This window comes from Rana temporaria, chromosome 2 (genome assembly GCF_905171775.1).
Source record: "Rana temporaria chromosome 2, aRanTem1.1, whole genome shotgun sequence".
In the NCBI taxonomy this organism is placed as follows: Eukaryota; Metazoa; Chordata; class Amphibia; order Anura; family Ranidae; genus Rana; species Rana temporaria.
In genome coordinates, this window is record NC_053490.1 from 342,489,859 (window position 1) to 342,514,683 (window position 24,825).

The following is a 24,825-nucleotide window of genomic DNA, read 5'->3' on the forward strand; positions in this document are numbered from 1 at the left end:
ATGGTGTCCTTTCCATAGGTGCCGTTGGCATTGCAGAGGGATGCAGCAGAAGCTGTAAACAAAGACAAGGCAAAGGACAGTTGAATGTTGTCTTATTCAAGTAAGTGAGGAGGTTATAATATACAGTAATGAGCTCAAAGGACTAGGGACTATGTGTTAAAGGGCTGTAAGGTTTGTTTTTTATTTTCTAAATAGGTTCCTTTAAGCTAGTGCATTGTTGGTTCACTTACCTTTTCCTTCCATTTCCCTTCTAAATGTTTTTTTTTTTCTTTGTCTGAATTTCTCACTTCCTGTTCCTCCTCAGTAAGCTGTTCTGGCTAACTAACCCCCATGGATGATGGGAACAAGTTTACTGAGGATAAACAGGAAGTGAGAAATTCAGACAAATATTTTTTAGAAGGGAAATCGAAGGAAAAAGTAAGTGAACCAACAAGGAACCTATTTAGAAAATAAAACACAAACCTTTACAACCCCTTTAATGCAATTTTAATAAAAGTACTTGTCCTTCACAACTCCAAAGCTTACACTATTGAGAATGTAATTGTGTGAATTTGTACCTGATAAAGGTTAGGTGTTCGAATACTGTGTGTGTTTTGTTCTTTTTTTGGAAGGTAAGATAAGTTGACCAGTTATTAGTTTACTATAATGGCATAAACTTTTCTAAGTATGAAACTGGCTTTAAAGATCTAGGGTTTTCCACAAACTCCTCCTATATTTAATGAGTTTTAATTTCCTGCTCCTCCCCCCCAAAGGAGGTTTTTGGTAACTTGTTGGGAAATGGGAACAGATAAGTCTTAGCAGCTAAGCATTACTATTGAATGAGTATTACAGAATAGACCCATGTGTCTTGTTGGAGTTCAGATGTTTTAGTGTGCAATACAAGCATGAAGCAAGACACATGCATGGGTTTATGCCATGTATTGTAACACTAGTTCCACATATACCTGACAAAGGGAAGGGCACCACTTCAAAAGCATTGCAAATTAACAAAGCTCCTGTGCATTAAATTCAAACCCCACAGCTTCAGTTAAAATGAATGAAGCAATTTCTGAAACGTCATCCCAGTTCTATATTTCAGAACTCAGTTTAATACAGTAGTCACTCGAATTTTAGATGCATTTTTCAAAGTTGGAAGCAAATGAGCATAGCTATTACAGATAGTTTACAGGGACAGGTTAGAGAAAAGTTCACTTTTAAATGAACTAACATCCAGCAAAACTCTAGCTAGAATGATCTAAGTAGACCTTAAGCCCTGGGACAAAGATGCATTTAGTTGGTTGGGCTGTAGCATAATGATAAAAATGAATGTTTTTCTGCAATTATATCCCCTTAAAATTATCCCACTAAAACTCCCGGGGCTCTTCAAAAAGGCTTGTATACCCACTCCTTAAAGTAAATAAGGGTTCTTCAAATGTTTCCGCACAGCAGCTGAGTTGGATTGCTGACTGTAAAAAAAATTGTCTGGTGTACACAAAAGATAGAAAGCTATGAACGAGACCTGAAAAAACGTTCCTTCTTATGCAGCTATAAACGGTTAAACTCTCGGACGGTTAAGCAGGAACCGACCGAGATTCAAACCAAGTATGGGCAGGCTGAATGTACCAAGTTGATCAACTTGGGTAAACCAGGCCTGACGGATTCTTACATGTGATTATTGCTAGCAGCTGGTATAGCCACTAGCAATATAATACAAGGGCTTAGCAAGAAGAATTCCCCTGTTAACACAATCTGTGTTGATGGGAGAATGAAGCAAATTTATTTCCTGCAACCCATGGTACCCGGTCCGTATATGGCCTGTATTACCCCTCCTCATTACCCCCAGATTTATGTCTGCCTTACACTACAAACCTGGATTTCATAAGACATTTCCAACTTTACTCTATCTCTTTGCCAGATGCTGTAAAAGTGTTCTGCACTAAAACCATATTTTAAAACTCTTTGCGCATAGATGAAACCCCTATCTGTCAATCCTCTGTCCTTACGGTACTCTTGTTTAGCCAAAGAGAGACCTCAACCAGATCCTGACATTTCTACACAAATGGGAGGAAGAGCTGAAAAACTACATTCATGCAGGCCGAAAAACTATTATAATAAAATATGGGTTTATATAATGGGTGCAACGGATCGTCATTGATCCGTGATCCGAACCGAAAAAGATTGATCCGAACCTCACACACGTGATCCGAGGATTGTTTTCTAAAAAAAAAAATAATAATAATTTGCGCATGTTCAGTCCACACCAGCGTGGTAATGGCGAACGGAGGAGCTTGAATGCCCCGCGTCATTTAAATCCCCTGTATGGGAGCATTATGGCTTCCCTGTCAAATATTATGATGAAGGAAAGAGGTTAGTGGATAAAACCGTGACGTTGTGTAGGCACTGTGGCACAAGAATGCCATATGACAGTGGGAACACATCAAGTTTTGTCACTAGGGGTGCAACTGATCCGTACAGATCAGCACCTTCGGGTCGGGACACACGGCGATCCACGGGCCCTCCCGGTCCATAGGAAAGGCAGCGGCTTCAGCCTAGCTATCGAAGCGGCGGCCATCGAGGTCCACCCGGCGCGGGGGATGCAGGCTGCTCCTCGGAAGTTTGTGGGCACTTGAGCTCAATATGTCATTGACTCCTAACAGCCCAGCGATGAGCTCCATGCTGCACCTTGAGGAATCCACACGGGGAGCCGCTGCAGCCGCCGCACCGGGCGTCCTGCTGCTTGCCAGAGAAGAGAGAGGAGGCGATCAGGGGGATCTGTATGGACTGAGCACGTAGGGGGGATTTTCACTAGACACTCAGCCCGCCGATCAATGACACTAAAGGGATCTGATGATTGGGATAGTTCAGGTCACAGTAGGGAACTGGTGACACCACTTTCGTACATGTCGGATTTCCAAACACTGTATTTAAGCACATAAGCTCCGTTTTGTGTTGACAAGAACTGTGAAATCAAAAACTCTGGTGGGTGTACCAAGATTTGTCTTTTTTTTTTTTTGCTGATCCGAAAATGATCCGATCCGTGACTCCTGATCCGAGGATCGATCCGATCCGTGAGTTTTTTTGATCCGTTGCACCCCTAGTTTATAACAACTACAGTATTGACATGTTATAGGAGCCCACAGAAATTACGTCTATGGACACACACAGTGCTGGTAAGCCCCACTCCTTCTTCACAGGTGTTTGACTGCCAGCAGCCGGATTCTATGGCCCTCAGTGTCTTCTTTTGAGACCAAGGCCCCGTACACACGAGAGGATCCATCCACTGAAAAATCTCAGCGGATCGGTTTCAGCGGATAGATCCCCTGGTGTGTACGTTCCAGCGGATATTTTTCCGCGGATATTTCCGATTTCCAGCAGATAAAAATTTGTTAGCATGCTAACAAATCTATCCGCTGGAATCGGCTCCAGCGGATCGATCCGGTGGTCTGTACAGACTCACCGCATCGATCCGTCCGACCCGTCCCTCGCATGTGTCGTAATGATTCGACGCATGCATGGAATTGCTTATATACACGTCACCGCGGTGTAAATTCGGCGCGGATTTCGATCCGATGGTGAGTACACTCCATCGGATCAAAATCATCCTCAGAGGATTTATCCGCAGAAACGGTCCAGAGGACCGCATCCGCAGATAAATCCTATCGTGTGTACTAGGCACAAGAAAGGAGGGTAGCAGTGCTGCAGCGGAGATCGTGCTGGATTGGTGACAGGAGCCAGATTTAGGGATGTGGTGGGCTAGGAAAGCTAGTTGGGTGTTATATTATCTTAACCACTTCAGCCCCCACCATTTGTCAGCTTAAAAACCAGAGGACTTTTTACAATTTGGCACTGTGCTGCTTTAACTGGTAATTGCGCAGTCATGCAATGTTGTACCCAAACGATATTTTTAAAACAAAATGATATTTTCTACTTTTTGTTATAAGAAAAATCTAATAAGCTCAATTTCAGTCATACATTTAGGCCAAAATGTATTCAGCCACATGTCTTTTGTAAAAAAAAAAATTTCAATAAGCGTATATTTATTGGTTTGTGCAAAAGTTATAGCGTCTACTAGGGTACATTTTTACATTTACACAACTTTTAGTTTATGACTGCCTATCTCATTTCTTGAGATGATAAAATGGCAGGGCAGTACAAAACCGTCCCCAAATGACCCCATTTTGGAAAGTAGACACCCCAAGGAAATTGCTGAGAGGCATGTTGAGCCGATTGAATATTTAAATTTTTTTGTCCCAAGTGATTGAATAATGACAAAAAATTACTTGCTGCTTTTCCTGAGTTCGGGGATGCCACTTGTGTGACTTTTATAGAGCCTAGCCGCGTATGGGGCCCTGAAAACCAAGCACCGCCTTCAGGATTTCTAAGGGTGCAAATTTTTAATTTCACTCTTCACTACCTATCACAGTTTTGAAGGCCATAAAATGCCAAGATGGCACAAACCCCCCCTCAACTGACCCCATTTTGGAAAGTAGACACCCCAAGCTATTTTCTGAGAGGCATGGTGAGTATTTTGCAGCTATCATTTGTTTTTGAAAATTAAGAAAGAATTTTTTTTTTTTTCCAATTTTCAAAACTTTGTGACTAAAAGCAAGATCTGCAAAATACTTTAGAAATCCTGAAGGCGGTGCTTGGTTTTCGGGGGCCCTGTACGTGGCTAGGCTCCCAAAAAGGCTCACATATGTGTGGTATCTCCGTACTCAGGAGAAGCAACAGAATGTATTTTGGGGTATAATTCCACATTTGCCCATGGCATGTGTGAGCAATATATCATTTTTGGGGGGGGGGACATTCCCTCCCACTGATTGTAAAATCAGTCTAGAGGCTAATTTGCAGCTAGGATTGCTTTTACATGAAAGCCGACCACTGGCTGAAAAGAATGATGTCAAGATGATACCTAAAACCGCAGCCATCATTTTGGTATAACCATTCAAAGTCCAGCAACATACCAGTACGTTGCTGGTCCTTGTTGGGCATATATTGTAATCCTTCTTTTTTTTTTTTTCTCATGCAGCCTGTTGGCTGAACGAAAAAAAAAAAAAGAGATTGATTGGTGGGTATGCCCACCATTAGAATACCTCCCTTCATCCACCCACTTCTAATGATGGGCATACATGCACCATTTATATATGCCGAAGCATGGGGGCATCCTTCCACAAAAGTTAGGAGCAAATTGCTCCTCTGCCCCTGCTGCCCCCATGCTTTGGCATATATGCTCCTTCTTCTTTTTTTTTTTTTTTATTGTGGTGGTTAAATCACCTATGTCAGGTCATCTGTGGCCAGATGACAAGTGCACCCCCTTAGGGTCAGGGATGCACCACAGGGTAGTAAACCCTATAGCCGACTGCTGCGAACAGAGAGGAAGCGTGAGCCCAAGATTCCCCAGGGCGCGGAGTCTAAGACCCAGCTTGGTGTTCACCAGAGCCTCTGGTGTTGAGGATGGCCTTCGCTGCAGCTGGATCCAGGATGTGACCCCTGGGGTCCCCTAGGTCACGCTCCGCAGGGAGAGAGGGGAAGCAGCAACCAGGACAAGCGATAGTGATGGGTAAGCCGATGTCAGGGCAACAGGCAGACAAGGGTAACCGAAGGACAGACAAAAGGTCAGGGAAACCGGAAAGCAGGAGTGGTCAGATACGAGCCAAAATCGGTACACAGGAAGGTAAACTTAGCAGACAGGAACTCAAGCTACAAACAAAGGTTGAACAGCCAAGCAGACTAGCAGTGCAGTGGTTAATGTAGGCTTCCTGGGATGGCCTGAGGTGGAGCCATACAGGGAGGAAGGTGATAAAAGACAGCCAGGAAGAGAGTCAGGCCTCTAATGAACACATGGAGACAGGTAAGCTGCCAGACTTTATTGCATATCCATGACAACCTCCTACAGCGTTGGAGTCACAGCTTCATGTATCGTCGGAGCAAACGCGGTTGTTTTCAAGATAAATAACTCTGCGCTGCACTTGAATATCGTACCTGCTAAACAAATGATGGTTAACATTAAAACAAAGTAACATTACAGTATAACAGTAAAACCTTACCATACCATACCTGCAAAGCAAATACAACAAAAAATTGTAATAAATAAAACCTTTTTTAACGCAACCTGTGCCTAAAATATATATATGCCGAAGCATGGAAGCATCCTCCCGCAAAAGTTATGGCGCGTACACACGGTCGGAATTTTGACCGTGTGTACGGTATTAGGAGCAAATCGCTTCTTTGCCCCTGCTGCCCCCATGCTTTGTCATATATGCTCTTTTTTTTAAACTGTGGTAGTGAAATCACCTCCTACAGCACTGGAGTCATGGCTTTATGTATCGTGGGAGCAAACGATGTTGCTGTCAAGATAAATAAATATGAGCTGCAGCTGAATGGCGTACCTGAAAACAAAAAAGTGGTTAACAATAGAACACAGTAAACAGTAAAGTATAAAAAAATTACATACCTGAAAAGCAAACACGATAAAACATAACAATAAAACATTGCAGAATACAACAGTAAAAAAAAAAAAGAGAAGAGCAATAGAGAGGTAGAGAACAATAAAAACGACAACACTTTTTTTTTTTTATTATTTAATTTTCACTTTTTTTTTTTTAACTGTAACTGTTCGGTTCCAGGTTTGGGTCTCTCAAAATGCGATGGCATCTTGGGAGACACTGTGTAAGTGTGTCCTAGTCTGTGAAATGCTGTACCCTACGCAAAAACTGCACTAGCGTTTGGTAGCGTTCAAAACATTCACCAATGCAAAGACCAGGATTGTCAGGACAGCGTGGACAATAATAACGGGTGTCACGCCTATATCCGCGCTTTCTATAGACACAACATTTTCTTTGGGGGTTTGTTGGGTAGGGGTACCAGGGAGGACATACAGAAAATGCCTCTCATGCAGCCGGCTTACTGCATTTGGTTGGGGATGGTGAGGTGCCGCACCGCCTGGATACAGGAGGGCTCGGACAATATCTCCCTGGAATTTAAGGAAAGATCCAGTTCGTCCTGAAGCTCTGTATATCACAAAAGCATTCAGCAAAGCCAATTGAAATAAGTATACAGACACTTTTTACTAGGTACGGCACCAACAACTGGTCTTTGAGGTCCAGGCCTCACATATTTTGGTTATATTCGTGGACGCAGAGGGGTTTCTCCACAACACCAGTCACTGTACGAAATTGGACTGTCGTGTCTGCGTGAAGGGAGGAAAGAACGAAAACATTCTCATTATCCCTCCACTTCACAGCGAGCACATTTTTACACCTTGAGCTGGCTCTCTCCCCCAGCCTAAGACGGGAATCTACAAGCCACTGGGGTAAGCCCCGGCGATTAGGTCGCACGGTGCCACATGCGCCAATTTGATGATCAAACAAGTGACTAAAAAGTGTCATGCTTGTGTAATAATTGTCCACATACAAATGGTACCCCTTTCCGAATAAGGGTGACACCAAGTTCCACACTATCTTGCCAGCGCTCCCTATGTAATCTGGGCAGTTCTCCACCTCTACGTGACTATCTTTTCCCTTGTAAACCCTTTCACAGAGCTTCTACATCTTGACCCCATATCTGGCACGCTTGCTGGGAAGGTACTGTTTAAAAGCGGCCAGAAAATTTAATCAGGGACTCTTCAACGCAGACAACTTGATGGGGAGTAAACAAGGCTGCAAAACGTTAGTTGAAGTGATTTACGAGGGGCCGAATTTTGTATTGGCGATCAAATTCAGGGTCTCCACGAGGACGACAAAGTTCATTATCATTGAAGTGCATGAACCGCAAGATCTGCTTGTATCGTGCCCTGGCCATGGAGGCAGAGAACACGGGCAAATGGCAAACTGGGTCAATGGACCAATATAAGGAAAATAAAAATGTGTCTTTAGCGCTAGCCAATAGTGAATGAAGAAAAAAATAAACATGTGCAGTCAAATAAGAGTGCTGCTCAAATCTATATGTGTACAAACACTAACAAATGAATTGGAATAGGAAAACAAGTGATGAGCGCAATCCTAAATGCACTAAATCATGAACAAATTAATATAATGATAATTCATCTAATAAAAATAACATATAAATAACGCACTGTGTCATATAATTCAAACCAAATAAGATGCGTGGAAGGCTATGAAGAGATAAAACTAAATAAGTGCTAACTGCTGAACCAGTCTGTGAAAAGGAAATCAATCAAAGTGATGAGTGTCCAATGGCTGTCAGATCAGTGCTACCAATTGCAACACATACAGGTCATTCTCAAAAAATTTGCATATTGTGATAAAGTTCATTATTTTCTGTAATGTACTGATAAACATTACTTTCATATATTTTAGATTCATTACACACAACTGAAGTAGTTCAAGCCTTTTATTGTTTTAATATTGATGATTTTGGCATACAGCTCATGAAAACCCAAAGTTCCTATCTCAAAAAATTAGCATATTTCATCCGACCAATAAAAGAAAAGTGTTTTTAATAAAAAAAAAAAGTCAACCTTCAAATAATTATGTTCAGTTATGCACTCAATACTTGGTCGGGAATCCTTTTGCAAAAATGACTTCAATGCGGCGTGGCATGGAGGCAATCAGCCTGTGGCACTGCTGAGGTGTTATGGAGGCCCAGGATGCTTCGGTAGCGGGCCTTAAGCTCATCCAGAGTGTTGGGTCTTGCGTCTCTCAACTTTCTCTTCCCAATATCCCACAGATTCTCTATGGGGTTCAGGTCAGGAGAGTTGGCAGGCCAATTGAGCACAGTAATATCATGGTCAGTAAACCATTTACCAGTGGTTTTGGCACTGTGAGCAGGTGCCAGGTCGTGCTGAAAAATGAAATCTTCATCTCCATAAAGCTTTTCAGCAGATGGAAGCATGAAGTGCTCCAAAATCTCCTAATAGCTGTCAGGAATGCTGGTAGATCAGACTGTGTGACCGCACAGAGGAACCAAACAAGGTGAGTAGTGAAATAAAAGGGGTTTATTTACAAATGTGTGAACCACCAGTGCACAATAAAACAACAAACAGTATGTACAAATAAAGGGGAATACCGTATTCATAAACGAGCCAAGCCGAGGTCATACACATGGGACGTCAGTAGATGGGTGAGGATGGGAACACAGCGGATCAGGGAGCGGATGGATGGACAGGCTGCGGGGCAGGAATCCAAGAGGGAACAGGAACCAATGTAAACAGGCAAAGGGAAGAACGGGTCCAGGATAAGCTCAGGATAAGGAACAGAAACAGAGTCCAGATAGCAGGGTCAGATAACAGGCTCAGGTCCAGGAGGTATGACGATACCAGGGCGAGGAGTGATTACACACGCCGGGTATTTATAGAGGCGTGCTGATTGCATTCAGGTCACACCTGAACGCAGGAAGGGCTGTATGCTCCATACTGCCAAGAACGCCCCGCTGGTGGACGCCAGTACTGCAGCCCAAGGATAACATAGCAGTAACACCAGCAGGGGGAACCTTCCCTGACAATAGCTAGCTACATTCACCCTGCCCTTGATCAAACACAGTGGACCAACACCAGCAGCTGACATTGCACCCCAGACTATCACTGACTGTGGGTACTTTACCTTGATTACCGAATGACATGCAAAATTTGCTTTCATCCGAAAAAAGTACTTTGGACCACTGAGCAACAGTCCAGTGTTGCTTCTCTGTAGCCCAGGTCAGGCGCTTCTGCCGCTGTTTCTGGTTCAAAAGTGGCTTGACCTGGGGAATGCGGCACCTGTAGCCCATTTCCTGCACACGTCTGTACATTGTGGCTCTGGATGTTTCTACTCCAGACTCGGTCCACTGCTTCCGCAGGTCCCCCAAGGTCTGGAATCGGTCCTTCTCCACAATCTTCCTCGGGGTCCGGTCACCTCTTCTCATTGTGCAGCGTTTTCTGCCACACTTTTTCCTTCCCACAGACTTCCCACTGAGGTGCCTGATACAGCACTCTGGGAACAGCCTATTCGTTCAGAAATTTCTTTCTGTGTCTTACCCTCTTGCTTGAGGGTGTCAATGATGGCCTTCTGGACAGCAGTCAGGTCGGCAGTCTTACCCATGATTGCGGTTTGGAGTAATGAACCAGGCTGGGAGTTTTTAAAAGCCTCAGGAATCTTTTGCAGGTGTTTACAGTTAATTAGTTGATTCAGATGATTAGGTTAAGAGCTCGTTTAGAGAACCTTTTCATGATATGCTAATTTTTTGAGATAGGAATTTTGGGTTTTCATGAGCTGTATGCCAAAATCATCAATATTAAAACAATAAAAGGCTTGAACTACTTCAGTTGTGTGTAATGAATCTAAAATATATGAAAGTCTAATGTTTATCAGTACATTACAGAAAATAATGAACTTTATCACAATATGCTAATTTTTTGAGAATGACCTGTATATGCTTCACAGATGAATCTTCTTAGATGGTGGGCTCACAGAGCGCTTACCTCCCCCTTGTATATCTATGGAAAATGTGGTGTACACTGTGCTGCCTAAGATGCACAGCTGCTAACACGGCTAATTCTGAATAAAAAAGCAAAAACGAAAAAGAAAAACAAAGTGTAGCGCTTAAACCATGTAAATGATGACAATATTTCTGCATGACAATATGGGGTACCCTGTGGGACTTGACTTTAAGCTGTGTATTCTGGGGCTGCTGCCTGACGTAGAGGTGGATAAATATCACACAATTTTAATTTTGGAAACCTTATTCTTAGCTTGAAAAGTAATTGCTCAGAGATGGATGCAGGACCTGCCCCCCACGCTACCGATGTGGAAAAAGGCTGTTAATGACACCTTGCCATTTAAGAAGCTGATTTACACACACAGGGGCGCCACACAAAAGTATTCCAAGGTTTGGGATAGATGGCTAGAGGATGGGGAGGCGTGTGTCTGATCATGACTTGCCCGGAGGTTGTTCCATATTAAAATGTTCCTTTGCCCTGGTGACCATGTGATACTATGACTAGAGGTATATGAGTGAACAAGATGAACATGCATTTCACCGTATGACACTGTATTTTTATTGACAAATGTGTTTGACCTGCTTTGTATTATGTGCTTTGACTGAATAAAGTTGTTTTTTTTAAGTAAAAAAAAATTATGACAATATACTTGGATAAAAATAGCAAAATATAAATTGTGCTCAAATATGATTGCAAATGCAACTTAATACCAAAAAGTGTCCATGTGATTAAACCACACCAAATAAAGGAGCAGTAATCATTGGTGATCACAACATTTTTTAAAATAAAAAGTAGTCCATAAAGATGATAGTTCCACGCGGTGAGAAAATAAATCAACGTAGAAGATATTGATGTCTTCCTTTAAAGTGATAAAACGCCTCCACCAGTGTGAATATCAGCTTACCGGAAATGGTGGACTTGTGGGGACATGTCGCCAGAAGTCAAACAAGGCTTTGGAATGACAATCCAGGATCATGAAGATAGACAGCTGGATGTTGGACTCATCAAATACTTCTGATACCAGGCAGCTTCAAAGGGAAATTTAGTATGGCAAAAAAAGATTCCTGAGCATATCTATGGCCTGAAGTAACTGCAACCAAACTTCTAGACGTGACCGGAAGTGCATCCTACGGCGAGTCCCCATTTTGTTGGAGACCAGGAGTTACACCACAGATACCAGGACACCGCTCTAGGATCAATCAAGTTTGGTTGCAGTTACTTCAGGCCATAGATATGCAAGGGGGAGGTAAGCGCTCTGTGAGCCCACCATCTAAGAAGATTCATCTGTGAAGCATATATGTGTTGCAATTGGTAGCACTGATCTGAAAGCCATTGGACACTCATCACTTTGTGTTTATTGATTGATTTCCTTTTCACAGACTGGTTCAGCAGTTAGCACTTATTTAGTTTTACCTCTTTTTTATAGCCTTCCACGCATCTTATTTGGTTTGAATTATATGACACAGTGCTTATTTTATTAGTTATTTTTATTCGATGAATTATCATTATATTAATTTGTTTACGATTTAGTGCATTTAGGATTGCGCTCATCACTTGTTTTCCTAATGGACCAATATAACCGCAGCTCACTCAATTTAACTATGCCCATGTCAAGGGATAGGCCCAGAAAGGTCTTAAATTCAGAAACCGTAATTGGTTTCCATTCTCTGGCAAGGGAGGACTGGGGATTAGCGGCGATGAATTGACCAGCATACAAATTACTTTGGTCCACAATAGACCTATAGAGATCTTCCGTGAAAAACGGCGAATAAAAATCAAGTGCCGTAAAATCAACTGTTTCCACCTGAATTTCGGGATGGGCAGTGAATGGGGGAAGTACGGGTGCTGCAGAAGTGGTGGGCTCCCAATTAGGATTGGCAAATTCTGTGGGAAGGACACTATGGGCACGACGGGCCTGTCTTTGTCTTCTTCTTGGTGGCAGTGGGACACTACTTGTGCTTGCCACTTCGCCAGCTTGAACTGCACTTATGGGATTTGCCACGTCACCAAGTGTTTCTGCAGCACTGATGTGCCGCAGATGACGTTCATGAGAACGAAACGCGTCGGGACGAGACATTGACCCTACTGCTTGATTGTTTTATACGCTTGTCATGTTCTTCTGAAATGTGAGTGTAAACTTTTATCTTTTACTTCAAAGTGAACTTTTTATATGGATTTACGCTATGTGCACCCTCGTTTCTCTTTTTTGCTCCTCATACTCTGAGACAATTTGAACACATACCAGTGGAATTGCCTATTGATATCATCTGTCTGGTTTTCCATCGTTTGGTCCCATACTGAATAGTATCTGAGCACTGAGTTTCCATCAACCTGTTCATCATTCAAGTCATTTTGGAGTTTGGATATCGTTTTTATCCTTTAAGCCTGAGTGACCTGATAAGTATATACTTAGGTCCGATCCCTCTGGTAAGCCTCTCATCATATCAACTGGTGGTGGATCTACTATCATATTTTCAACACAGTCACTTTTAGTTGGAATGTTGTGATTTTCTCCATAGACATTCTATATTAATTGTTCATTACATTTGTGGACTATATTGGGCACTTTTGGTGTTCGCACCACTTTATAAGACTCATCCTTGAAGTCTTTCTTGTTTTTCACTTATATTTTTAGCGCTGCACTTATTTTCTTTGTTTTACTTGTTTTTTCAAAATTGATCTAATTTTGTGGTGTTGGCTGCCATTAATATTTTGTTAACTGGTAGTGCGGTGAATGTATGTACATATATTTTTTGCACTTTAACATCTGGAATCAGTCATACATGTTTTATTTAAACAAGTATAATTTTTTTTTTTCTTCAAAACTTGATAGTAGATCTCAATGTAGATTGGACTAATAGACCACCATTATGAATATGGTTTTAATAGTTTTAATTACTGCCACAAAAGAAGTACAAACAAGATCAGCATTTCTGATCTTCTTGCTTATTCTGTTCTCAGTGACTCTTGGGCCTCATGCACGCTGGATGTTAAAATAAATTTTATAAAAATGGCAGTAGCTTTGTAGTGAGTTTTTCAACGTTTCTGCAATGGCGTTTTTTAGATATTCTTAGCTTTTAACAGCGTTAGCGTTTTGTATCGTTTAAGGATCAAAAACACTGGTGAGTGTTTATCAACATTTATCAATGTTTATCAGCGTTGGAGCGTTGTTACAGCTGAAAAGCGTCTCTCAGAACCCACTAGTTTTGGAGTTTTTTTTTTAACTGCCCAAATTGGCTGATATCAGCCTATGTATGAATGGACACATAGGATAACATGATTGGAGAGTTTAATGACGGTAGAAAAAAAACACTACAGCCAAAAAAACAGCTGCTGAAAAAACGTCCAGTGTGCATGAGACCTTAAAGCTGGAGTGTTAGCATGACTGCCAATCAATCAGCATTTTCAGCAAGGTTAGTCTATACATAGGTTTTTTTTTTGCCTCCTTTCTTACATTTAATTTTTGTAAATTTTGTTAAGTCATGCTTTCCCTAAGAGTCCTTCTTACTTTCTCCTAGATGTCCCAATAATAGAACGGAATTGAATCATGCAGTATATCCAATACTGTAAGGAGAGAGCTATGTATGATAAACAGCTGTGCTGCTGACATGAATGAGTTGAAATCTGTGAGACATAAAAACAACTTGTGCCAAAATTAGTAGCTTGTAGAAATGCATCCACCCTAACTTTCAGAGCCTACAGCAGTGGTCTCAAAGTATCGGCCCGCGGGCCATTTGCGGCCCGCGGACCAGTTATAAATGGCCCTCAGGCAGGGTGGAAGTGAGGGGAGCAAAAAAAAAAAAATTTTTTTTTTTTTTTTTTTTGAGCTGGTGCCATCTGGTGGTGAGCCGTTGGTATTACAAGTTATTACCACCAGATGTGAGCTGGCGCCATCTGGTGGTGGCCGTTGGTATTACAAGTTAAGCATTACAAGTTAAACAGCAATTCTAATGTCATTTTACACTATTTTCACTGCCATATTCTTCCCTCTAATTAGAACCCCCAAACATTATATATATTTTTTATCCTAACACCCTAGAGAATAAAATAGCGATCATTGCAATACTTTCTGTTACACCGTATTTGCGCAGCGGTCTTACAAGCGCACTTTTTTGGGAAAAAATTACACTTTTTTATATTAAAAAATAAGACAACAGTAAAGTTATCCCCATTTTTTTTAATATTATGAAAGATAATGTTACGCCGAGTAAATTCATACCCAACATGTCACGCTTCAAAATTGTGTCCGCTTGTGGAATGCCAACAAACTTTTACCCTTTAAAATCTTCATAGGCGACATTTAAAAAAATCTACATGTTGCATGTTTTAAGTTACAGAGGAGCTAGAATTATTGCTCTCACTCTACCAATCGCGGCGATACCTCACATGTGTGGTTTGAACACCGTTTACATATGCGGGCGCTGCTCACGTATGTGTACGCTTCTGCGCGCAAGCTCGTCGGGACGGGGTGCGTTTTCTGGCTCCTAACTTTTTTAGCTGGCTCCTAGATTCCAAGCAAATTTGTCAAACCCTGACTTACACCAGTGCTGGTGGTAATAATGCGCTCGCTGACACCAGTGCTGGGGGTTAATAATGTGTTCGCTGACACCAGTGCTGGGGGTTAATAATGTGTTCGCTGACACCAGTACTGTTGTTTTTGAAGTTTGAAAGTTTGCATGCGGCCCCCCATGGCATATGAAAACTTGTCTTGTGGCCCTCAGGTCATTTGAGTTTGAGACCCCTGGCCTACAGGATTTAAATAAAAATAAACACGTGGCATATAGTATAAAGATATTGTACTCTTTAATAGCAATGTAAAGTAACATTGAACTGAGGACACAATTTCTCCCTAGGATTGGCAAATGCACTCAATGAATTGTTGGCCTTAAAACCTCTGCAATCATTTTACAATGATGGCTTATAAAGCCTGAATAAAAATTTAATTATACTAGTTGTCACTTTTCATGCATATCTATATTCGAAACGTGTCCTGAAATGTGAATTTTGTTCAACTCAGGCATGTATTTAGTGACTACAATCAGATTAACCTCAATAGAGGTTATATTGAGGAAAAGAGATTTAACCTCCAGAGATTTAACCCCCACATGCAGAAAGGCTCCTCTACAGTAAGGCGGGCCATAGACAAGCAAATCGATAGATTCCCCTATCGACACCGATTGGGAGTCCGTCCAATGAAGCCATTGTGTTCTCCCAGCGCTAGAAATACGCGCATGCAAAATCTGACAGGCTGGTTGTACCCAAGTTGATTGATCGATCAAGTTGGGTACATTCAGCCTTCCCATAAATGCACAAAATATAACTGAATATTAACATCGGGGCCGTCTTTAACACAGGGCAAAGGGGGAAGCTGCCCTGGGCCCTGTCATTGCTGTGGGGCCCAAAGAAGCTGCCATTTAAGCCCTGCACTGCCCGCAGTTTTCCTGGATAAGGGGTGCAGCTGATCCCCCCCCCCCCTTATCTCTCCCAAGCGGCGGCCACATTAATTTATACAGGAGAGCGGGACAGCTGCGGACTTCATGTGTTTGAGCCTGCTTGTCCTGCTTCTCCCTCTGTCAGGAGCTGCGGACCGGAGTCAATGACAGAGCGAGAGCGATGCTCTGTGTTCCTCCCGCCACCAGCCCTGCCTGGCAGACCGGTGTAGCACACAACCGAGTGAAGTTTTCTGGCTGTGTGCTGAGTCTGATAGGCGGAGACTGTGATCTCCCTCCTCTGTGTGATCAGGTAAAATAGAACAACGTGGAGAGAAGGGGATTCATATGTTGTGCAGACTGCAGAGAATTGCTGGTACAGAGGTGGACATGGGGGGGGTAAAGAGGGGGTACAGAGGTGGACATGGGGGGGGGGGGGGTACAGAGGGGAATATGGGGGGGGGTACAGAAGTGAGAGGTTGACATGGGGGAGGTAGAGAGGTGGACATAGGGGGTACAGAGGTGAATATGGGGGGGGGAGTACAGAAGTGAGAGATGGACATGGGGGGTACAGAGGTGAATATGGGGGGGTACAGAAGTGAAAGATGGACAAGGGGGGTAGAGAGGTGGACATGGGGGGTACAGAGGTGAACACAGGTGGACGGGACAGAGGTGGAGGGGGTACAGAGGTGAACATGGGTGGTACAGAGGTGGACATGAGGGGGTACAAAGGTCAACACAGGTGGGCATGGGGGGATACAGAGGTGAAGGTGGGTTACAGAGATGAACCCAGAGGTGGACATGGGGATGTACAGAGGTGGACAGGGAGATACAGAGGTCGACGGAAGGATATAGAGGTCAACGTTTAATGGGGGGATGCAGAGGTAGATGGGGGATACATAAGTGAGCTGTGGCTGGGGGAGATACAGAGGTGAACATGGATGGGGGGGGGGGGAGAAAGGTGGACATGGGAGGATACAGAGGTTGATGGAAAGATATGAAGGTGGACTTGGGGGGGTACAGAGGTGGATGGGGGATACAGAAGTGAGCTGTGGATGGAGGGGTACAGACGTGAACGTGGAATACAGAGGTGAACTGTGGATGAGGGAGCAGAGGTAAGCAAAGTGATGTGCAGATGTGAACAATAGATGGTTTCTTTGGGGGAGGGGGGAGGATATGCAAGTACTGCCCCTTGTGCTGATTTTTTTTGTGCCCTGTATGATACAAACACCTCAAAGTACACCCCCCCAATCCCTGTGTGTCATTCTGGACTCCTATCTCCCCCCTCCCCCCCCCCATCATATTGAACCCCCCCCCCCCCCCAATCATCCTGGACTCCCCTATCCCCCCATGATCCTGGACTCTATCTCTCCCCCACCCATCATCCTGTACTCCGCTCTCTCTTCCCCCCCATCATTATTAGTATTATACAAGGTTTATATAGCGCCAACAGTTTGCGCAGCACTTTACAACATGAGGGCAGACAGTACAGTTACAATACAATTCAATACATAAGTTTACACGTGTGTTTTGTTTTTTGGAATGTTGGGGTGGAGAGACAATTTGCATGGGGGGGGCAAGATTTTTTTTGCCCAGGGCCCAATCAATAGTAAAGACGGCCCTGATTAACATTTATACATAACAACACCAGAGATTGTTAATTCAGGAGACCAGGAAGAATGTTGTTTTTTATGAATCACATAAGCATTGGGTGAACAGCAGATAAATCACATGTACAATACCTCCCAGGACATTTGTTTATCTTGTGGTTCAAATTGAAACAAATAAGGATAGCCAATTTTTTTTTTTTTGCGGTGCAATAAGCATGCAAATGGTAACAGCACAAAAAAATAAGCAAATGTATATTCCTAACATGATGTGCTTGTCCAAATTCCATAAAGGCCATCCTAGTGTAAAGCCCCATACACACCATCAGATTATCTGCAGATTTTTGTCTTCAGATTTACCAAAACCATATAATATGAGGTCAAACCTTCAGAGTTTCAATTTGTATGCAATCAGGCAGGCCCTTGTACTACATGGTTTTGGTAAATTTGAAGACAAAAATCTGCAGATAATCTGATGGTGTGTATGGGGCTTAACAGCACTGGAGAAACGGGAGTGAATCACAACTGCGGATACAAGGACCTCAATGCGCTTCTGTATGCGACAACTCAGTATTAGCCCCAGGCGTCACTCCTAGCAACAGCAGTTTGGGGGGGTCTCTACATCATCTTCCTGTCACATATAGAAGGGTGTTGATTTACTAAGGATGGAAGCATTATAACATGCGACCAGACCTTAGCGATTAAAATATATATTTTAGCTTCAAGGACTATATTCCAATACACCTCTTTATGCGCGTGATTACCAGCAGGGAACCCCAGGCATCGCTCCTAGCAACAGGAGTATGGAGGTTCTCTACATGAAATCACCTGCAGCATGCAGGGATGTATTAGGTTACTAAGGGAGATGCCACGAGATAGGATCAACCCTTAGCCGAGAAAAGTTTAAAGGAGAACAAGTTTGAACTATTAGGCCGAGGCCTATAAGACATTTATACTTATGCCAAGCTCGTATTATGTGAGTGTTGTAGTAATAACTGGGTATTTGTATACCGCACGTACTATAGTAATGTATTAGCACCTGTGTATACGTATTAAAGTAGTTTAGGTAATTACAGTAGCATAGTAATTCCTATTGAGACTTAGATTAGTATTGCTTGAGAGAGGCTGTATAGCTCAGGTATGTATTATGCATAGATTAGGTATTTATAGCTGCATATATGAAATAGACATAGCATTGGTATATTGTAGGTTGCTGAGCCTTTAAGTTAGTATTGAGCAAGCAGGATTTAGCATAGTAATTAGGGTTGTCCCGATACCGAGTATTTGCGGGAGTACTTGTACTCCCGCAAATACCGCCGATGCCTAAATAGAATACTCAACCCCCCCGCCGCTACACCGCATCCCGCCGTCGCTTGGTTAATACGGGCGGGGAACATTACTGCTTTCATTTGAATAGCTGTAGTGTTACCCGCCGCACTGCGTATAGACACTCCCCCTTGCTCTGGTGATTTGTCCAATCCCGAGCAAGGGGGAGTGTCTATACGCAGCGCGGCGGTAATATTACAGCTATTCAAATGAAAGCTGTGCTATTCCCCGCTCGTATTAACTAAGCGGCACGGCAGCATGCAGGTAAGGGGGGGGGGAGAGATGGCTGCATATATGGGGGGACATGGCTGCTTATAAGGGGGGGACATGGCTGCTTATAAGGGGGACATGGCTGCTTATAAGGGGGGCATGGCTGCATATATGGGGGACATGGCGGCATCTGTGTGGGGACATGGCGGCATCTGTGTGGGGACATGGCGGCATCTGTGTGGGGACATGGCGGCATCTGTGTGGGGACATGGCGGCATATGGGGGGGACATGGCTGCATGTGTGGGGACATGGCGTCATCTGTGTGGGGACATGGCGTCATCTGTGTGGGGACATGGCGTCATCTGTGTGGGGACATGGCTGCATCTGTGGGGGGACATGGCTGCATCTGTGGGGGGACATGGCTGCATCTGTGGGGGGACATGGCTGCATTTGTGGGGGGACATGGCTGTATTTGTGGGGGGACATGGCGGCATTTGTTGGGGGACATGGCTGCATTTGGGGACACATTTAAAAAAAAGTATCGGTATTCGGTATCGGTGAGTACTTGAAAAAAAGTATCGGTACTTGTACTCGGTCCTAAAAAAGTGGTATTGGGACAACCCTAATAGTAATATCTCCCATATAACATGTTAAGAAGACGGCATATGTAGTAACATTATGGTAGTAGTTGAAATACTAATAGCAGATCTTCTATAGGACTATAATTGTAGCAAAGGTTACTTATCCGTTTGTAGCTTCTATAGATTGGAGACAAAGTTCTCATGAAAGAGGATGGTTGCCAAATGCCCTGTAGGTGGTTTGCAGAGAGCTGTATTGCAGAGAAGACATCAGCAGCAAAGGAGTAGTGGTTTCCAGGAAGGAACGGTGTTGCAGCATAGGGAGCTGAAGAAGCGTTTTGTGTAACAGGGCCTCAATGCTGACAAGCTGTAGCTCACCCTACCGCTACCACGACTGACATACGGCTAGCAATTATAGAACAACACCTGTATCTCCTATACATGCCTTTATAGGCAGGAGATCAGGTGTAATGCATTGCAGTGAGATTTGAATAGAGCACCATATAAGATGCACTTCCGCGTTCCAAGCTGGAAGGCATCACAGCGCCGGGCGAAGACGTCATTGCGTGAGCGCCGTATACGTTCCAACATGGAACGCAGTACGGCACTGAAGCGCCCAGGAGGAGAAAGGACCAGAGACTGTTTGTGTGTCAAAACAGACCATAAAGATCTGAGGAATATTTTTTGATTTGGATGATTATGAGATTTTGTTGCACTTTGGGGTGATGGCGTTATATCTGCATTGTGCTAGTATAGCTTTTGATATGCATTGCAAAATATATTTGATATTGCCTATTTAACTACTGCCGTTGGTTTTGTACGTGTGTTATTTTTTGGACTGTAATGTTATTTGTTACTACAATAAAAGGGAAAATGTTATACTTGCCTAACGGTAATTTTCCTTTCCTGATGCAAGCATGACAGCATATACGTATGGGAAGGCTCCGCCTCCCTGCCCAATCAGAACCGGTTATACTATAAAAGTAGGTCCCCTCCCTTACCGCAGTATTCTCATAATTTAGTATCACTGCGAAAGGCCTTTCTTGAATACTCCCAACCTTTTATCTATCTTTTTTTTTTTTTTCTGGAGGGGACCTATATGCTGTCGTGCTTGCATCAGGAAAGGAAAATTACCGTTAGGTAAGTATAACATTTTCCCTTTTCCTGACACAGCATGACAGCATATACGTATGGGATGTAACAAATCACCAGACCAGACGGGTGGGTAATGCTGTACTATTTATTTTATACATATACTACTATGTATCTTTGCTTATTTGTGCCATTAATTCATGTCACTCCCTGTAATACCGCGCAACCAAACTGTACTGTTGTTAAAGCCGCCGGATCCACTTTATAGTGGTTTAGAAATGTATTAAAGGTCGCCCAAGTTGCGGCCCTACAGATGAGTTCGGGGGTGACTCCCCTGAAATTCGCCCATGATGCTGCCATCGCCCATGTGGAATGCGCTTTAAGCCCTGCTGGATGATCTAGATGTTTCGCCACATAAGCTCTCCTTATGACCTTGACTAGCCAGCGTCCTTTTAGATGCTGCCAGCCCTTTTCTGTGACCTTCATATATGACGAATAGGTTTTCCGACTTTCTAAATGTTGCCGTAATCTCTATGTAGGTTTCTAAGACAGATCCAACATCCAAACTATGGGGTGTCCCTTCTGTCTGTCCAAAATGTTGGAAGTACCATATCTATATTGCGACAAGAAATTGTGACCCTGCGCCTGCCGGTAATCTAGGCTGCGGCTTTGCAGCCTTGTGAAGGCCCAAGCTTCCGTCTGTGACCTGGCGCCATCTGGTGGTGGCCGTTGGCATTACAAGTAAAACAGCAGTTCTAATGTGTGGTTTTTTTTTACTGTTTTCACTGCCATCTCCTTCCCTTCCCTTCACATTATGTATATATTTTTATTCTAACACCCTAGAGAATAAAATGACGATTGTTGCAATACTTTGTCACACCGTATTTGCGCAGCGGTCTTACAAGCGCACTTTTTTAAATAAAAAAATAAGACAACAGTAAAGTTATCCCAGGTTTTTTTTATATTTTGAAAGATAATGTTGCGCAGAGTAAATTGATACCCAACATGTCGCACTTCAAAATTGCGTCCGCTCGTGGAATGCCGACAAACTTTTACCATTTAAAATCTTCAAAGGCGACGTTTAAAAAAGTCTACAAGTTGCATGTTTTGAGTTACAGAGGAGGTCTAGAGCTAGAATTATTGCTCTCGCTTTAACGATCGTGGCAATACCTCACATGAGTGGTTTGAATACCGTTTACATATGCGGGCGCTACTCACGTATGTGTTCGCTTCTGCATACGAGCTAAGCGGGACGGGCGCGTTTTCTGGATCCTAACTTTTTTAGGTGGCACCTAGATTCTAAGCAAATTTGTCAAACCCTGGTATAATCCACCTGGATACACAAAGTAGTTATGATATGTACAGATTTCTAAATCACTAATATACCAAAAAACGAGAGGTTGATAGCCACTAGAGGGCACTATATAGCACTCTCAAGTCCCTCAATAACATTGAAACAGTGATAAATGAACATCAATTTTTTTTAGATCATATCATTAGATCAATAAATATTAACCAAAAATAAAAATATATATAGACATATAAATAAAACAAATATTATAGCAAGAAATTTCATAAATGAAATGCCAAACGCCCGTGCTCTGTGCCAAATTCCAAAATCAGTTGAAAACGTGTCCAAAGAAAAGTGATGTATCCTCCACCAAACTTTAGATTGGCTCCTTACCAAATCGCCATGATCCCTTATGACTGGGGATCATGAACAGCATATAATAGGTAGTCACTCCCAGTCTTGCAGTTCAGACAGATACGATCCTTAACATTGGGTCTCATCTACAAGTGATTAAACTTCACCAACATCAATGCCCACCATGTAAAAAACAATAACAGTTCCACATAGCGCATTAAATGAGTAAAAAAAGATTTATTAAAAGTTGTGTTGCACTTACAAACATGCAGTAAAAAAATGCCTTGAATCTGATGTGCCGGTCGGACACAAATTCCCAGACACCCGTCCACTGGGGGAACGTTTGGAGCTCTTGGGTGACGACAGTGCGCCCTACGTCCACTTCGTAAAATATTACTTCTTCCAGGAGCACGGACAGCGCGCTGCGTCGCCTATATATATTCTAAATGAAACCAAGCCTCACTCTTGTTCATGGCCACCTCCCAGACCTGGCTATAACAGGCAAAAAGGGCTCCAACATGACGCCCAACGCCGCAGACAACCTGCGCGGAAGCAAGCGGACGGACTCCAACATGGAGCCCAACGCCACAGGAAACCCATGATGTCCATCAAAAAGTGGATTAATATGAAGCCAATGCTTGTTTCAATACATACCCTCCTCCAAACAGGCACAGTGTCAAGCAAACAGGCTCCAACATGGCGCCCACTCCCGCCCATGTGCAGTGACAGGCAGATGGGCTCCAAAATGGCGCCCATCATTGCAGACACATACATTATGATGAGTGAATGGGCTACAACATGGGGCCCGGACATGTGCAGTAACAATACATGTTTCTGCAATGATGGGCACCATGTTGGAGCCCATTTGCTTGTCACTGCACATGTCCGGGCGCCATGTTGTAGCCCATTCACTCATCATAATGTATGTGTCTGAAATGCTGGGCGCCATGTTGTAGCCCATTCGTAGCCCATTCGTTCATCACAATACATGTGTCTGCAATGATGGGTGCCATGTTGGAGCCCATTTGCTTGTCACTGCACATGTCCGGGCGCCATGTTGTAGCCCATTCACTCATCATAATGTATGTGTCTGCAATGATGGGCGCCATGTTGTAGCCCATTCGTTCATCACAATACATGTGTCTGCAATGATGGGCGCCATGTTGGAGCCCATTTGCTTGTCACTGCACATGTCCGGGCTCCATGTTGTAGCCCATTCACTCATAATGTATGTGTCTGCAATGATGGGCGCCATGTTGGAGCCCATTCGCTTGTCACTGCACATGTCCGTGCACCATGTTGTAGCCCATTCACTCACCATAATGTATGTGTCTGCAATGATGGGCACCATGTTGGAGCCCATCTGCCTGTCACTGCACATGGGCGGGAGTGGGCGCCATGTTGGAGCCTGTTTGCTTGACACTGTGCCTGTTTGGGAGGAGGGTATGTATTGAAACAAGCATTGGCTTCATATTAATCCATGGGTTTCCTGTGGCGTTGGGCTCCATGTTGAAGTGCGTCCGCTTGCTGACGTTTTTTGCCCTTTTTGCCTGTTATAGCCAGGTCTGGGAGGTGGCCATGAACCAGAGTGAGGCTTGGTTTCATTTAGTTTTATATATATATATAGGAGGTGACGCAGCGCGCTGCCCGTGCCCCTGGAAGAAGTAATATTTTACGAAGCGGACGTAGGGCGGAGCGGCGCGCTGTCGTCACCCAAAAGCTCCAAACGTTCCCCCCAGTGGACGGGTGTCTAGGAATTTGTGTATCGGCCGGCACATCAGATTCGAGGCATTTTTTTACTGCATGTTTGTAAGTGCAACACAACTTTAAATAAATCTTTTTTTACTCATTTAATGCGCTCATTTAATGTAAAGCTGTTATTGTTTGTTTTTTACATGGTGGGCATTGATGTTGGTGAAGTTTAATCACTTGTAGAGGTCGACCGATATGGGTTTTTCTCTGGCCGATGCCGATATTTAGAAATCGCGGCGGCCGATAGCCGATTTATGATGCCGATTTTTTTGGGCCGATATGTTAAGCCGATTTTTCAGGCGCTTTTGGGCTAAACAGTAAAGTTAGCCCATATTTTTATTTTTTCGTCCAAAAGTTTTCATTACCTGTTTTTGTGTATTACATTTTATATATATATATATATATATATATATAATATTTTACATTTTACACAAAAACAGGTAATAAACTTTTGGATGAAAAAAAAAATATGGGCTAACTTTACTGTTTATTTTTTTTTTTGTTAAAGTATATTTTTTTCCCCAAAAAAATGTGTTTGAAAGACCGCTGCGCAAATACCGTGTAACATTAAATATTGCAGCAATCGCTATTTTATTTCCTAGGGTCTCTGCTAAAAAAAAATATATAATGTTTGGGGGTTCCAAGTAATTTTCTAGCAGAAAATACAGGATTTTAACTTGTAAGCATCAAGTGTCAAAAAAGATTTAGCCTTTAAATGGTTAAAATCTAGATTTTCCTAGCTTGTGACGGAAAATATAAGTTATATGAAGA

The 24,825-nt window shown here is 43.1% G+C and overlaps 1 protein-coding gene across 2 annotated transcripts in view; it reads left to right on the forward strand.

Annotated features, from left to right (window-relative positions):
• The window catches only part of LOC120927103 (Krueppel-like factor 15), a 69,543-nt gene that overhangs the window by 14,610 nt on the left and 30,108 nt on the right, over positions 1-24,825 (forward strand). The window contains exon 2 of one of the 2 annotated variants that reach the window (XM_040337536.1): positions 19-100. The exons of the other annotated variant lie outside the window; for it this stretch is intronic. The gene's annotated coding sequence lies outside the window, so the exon portion shown is untranslated. The remainder of the gene's footprint in view (positions 1-18; positions 101-24,825) is intronic. 2 annotated transcript variants of the gene reach the window in all.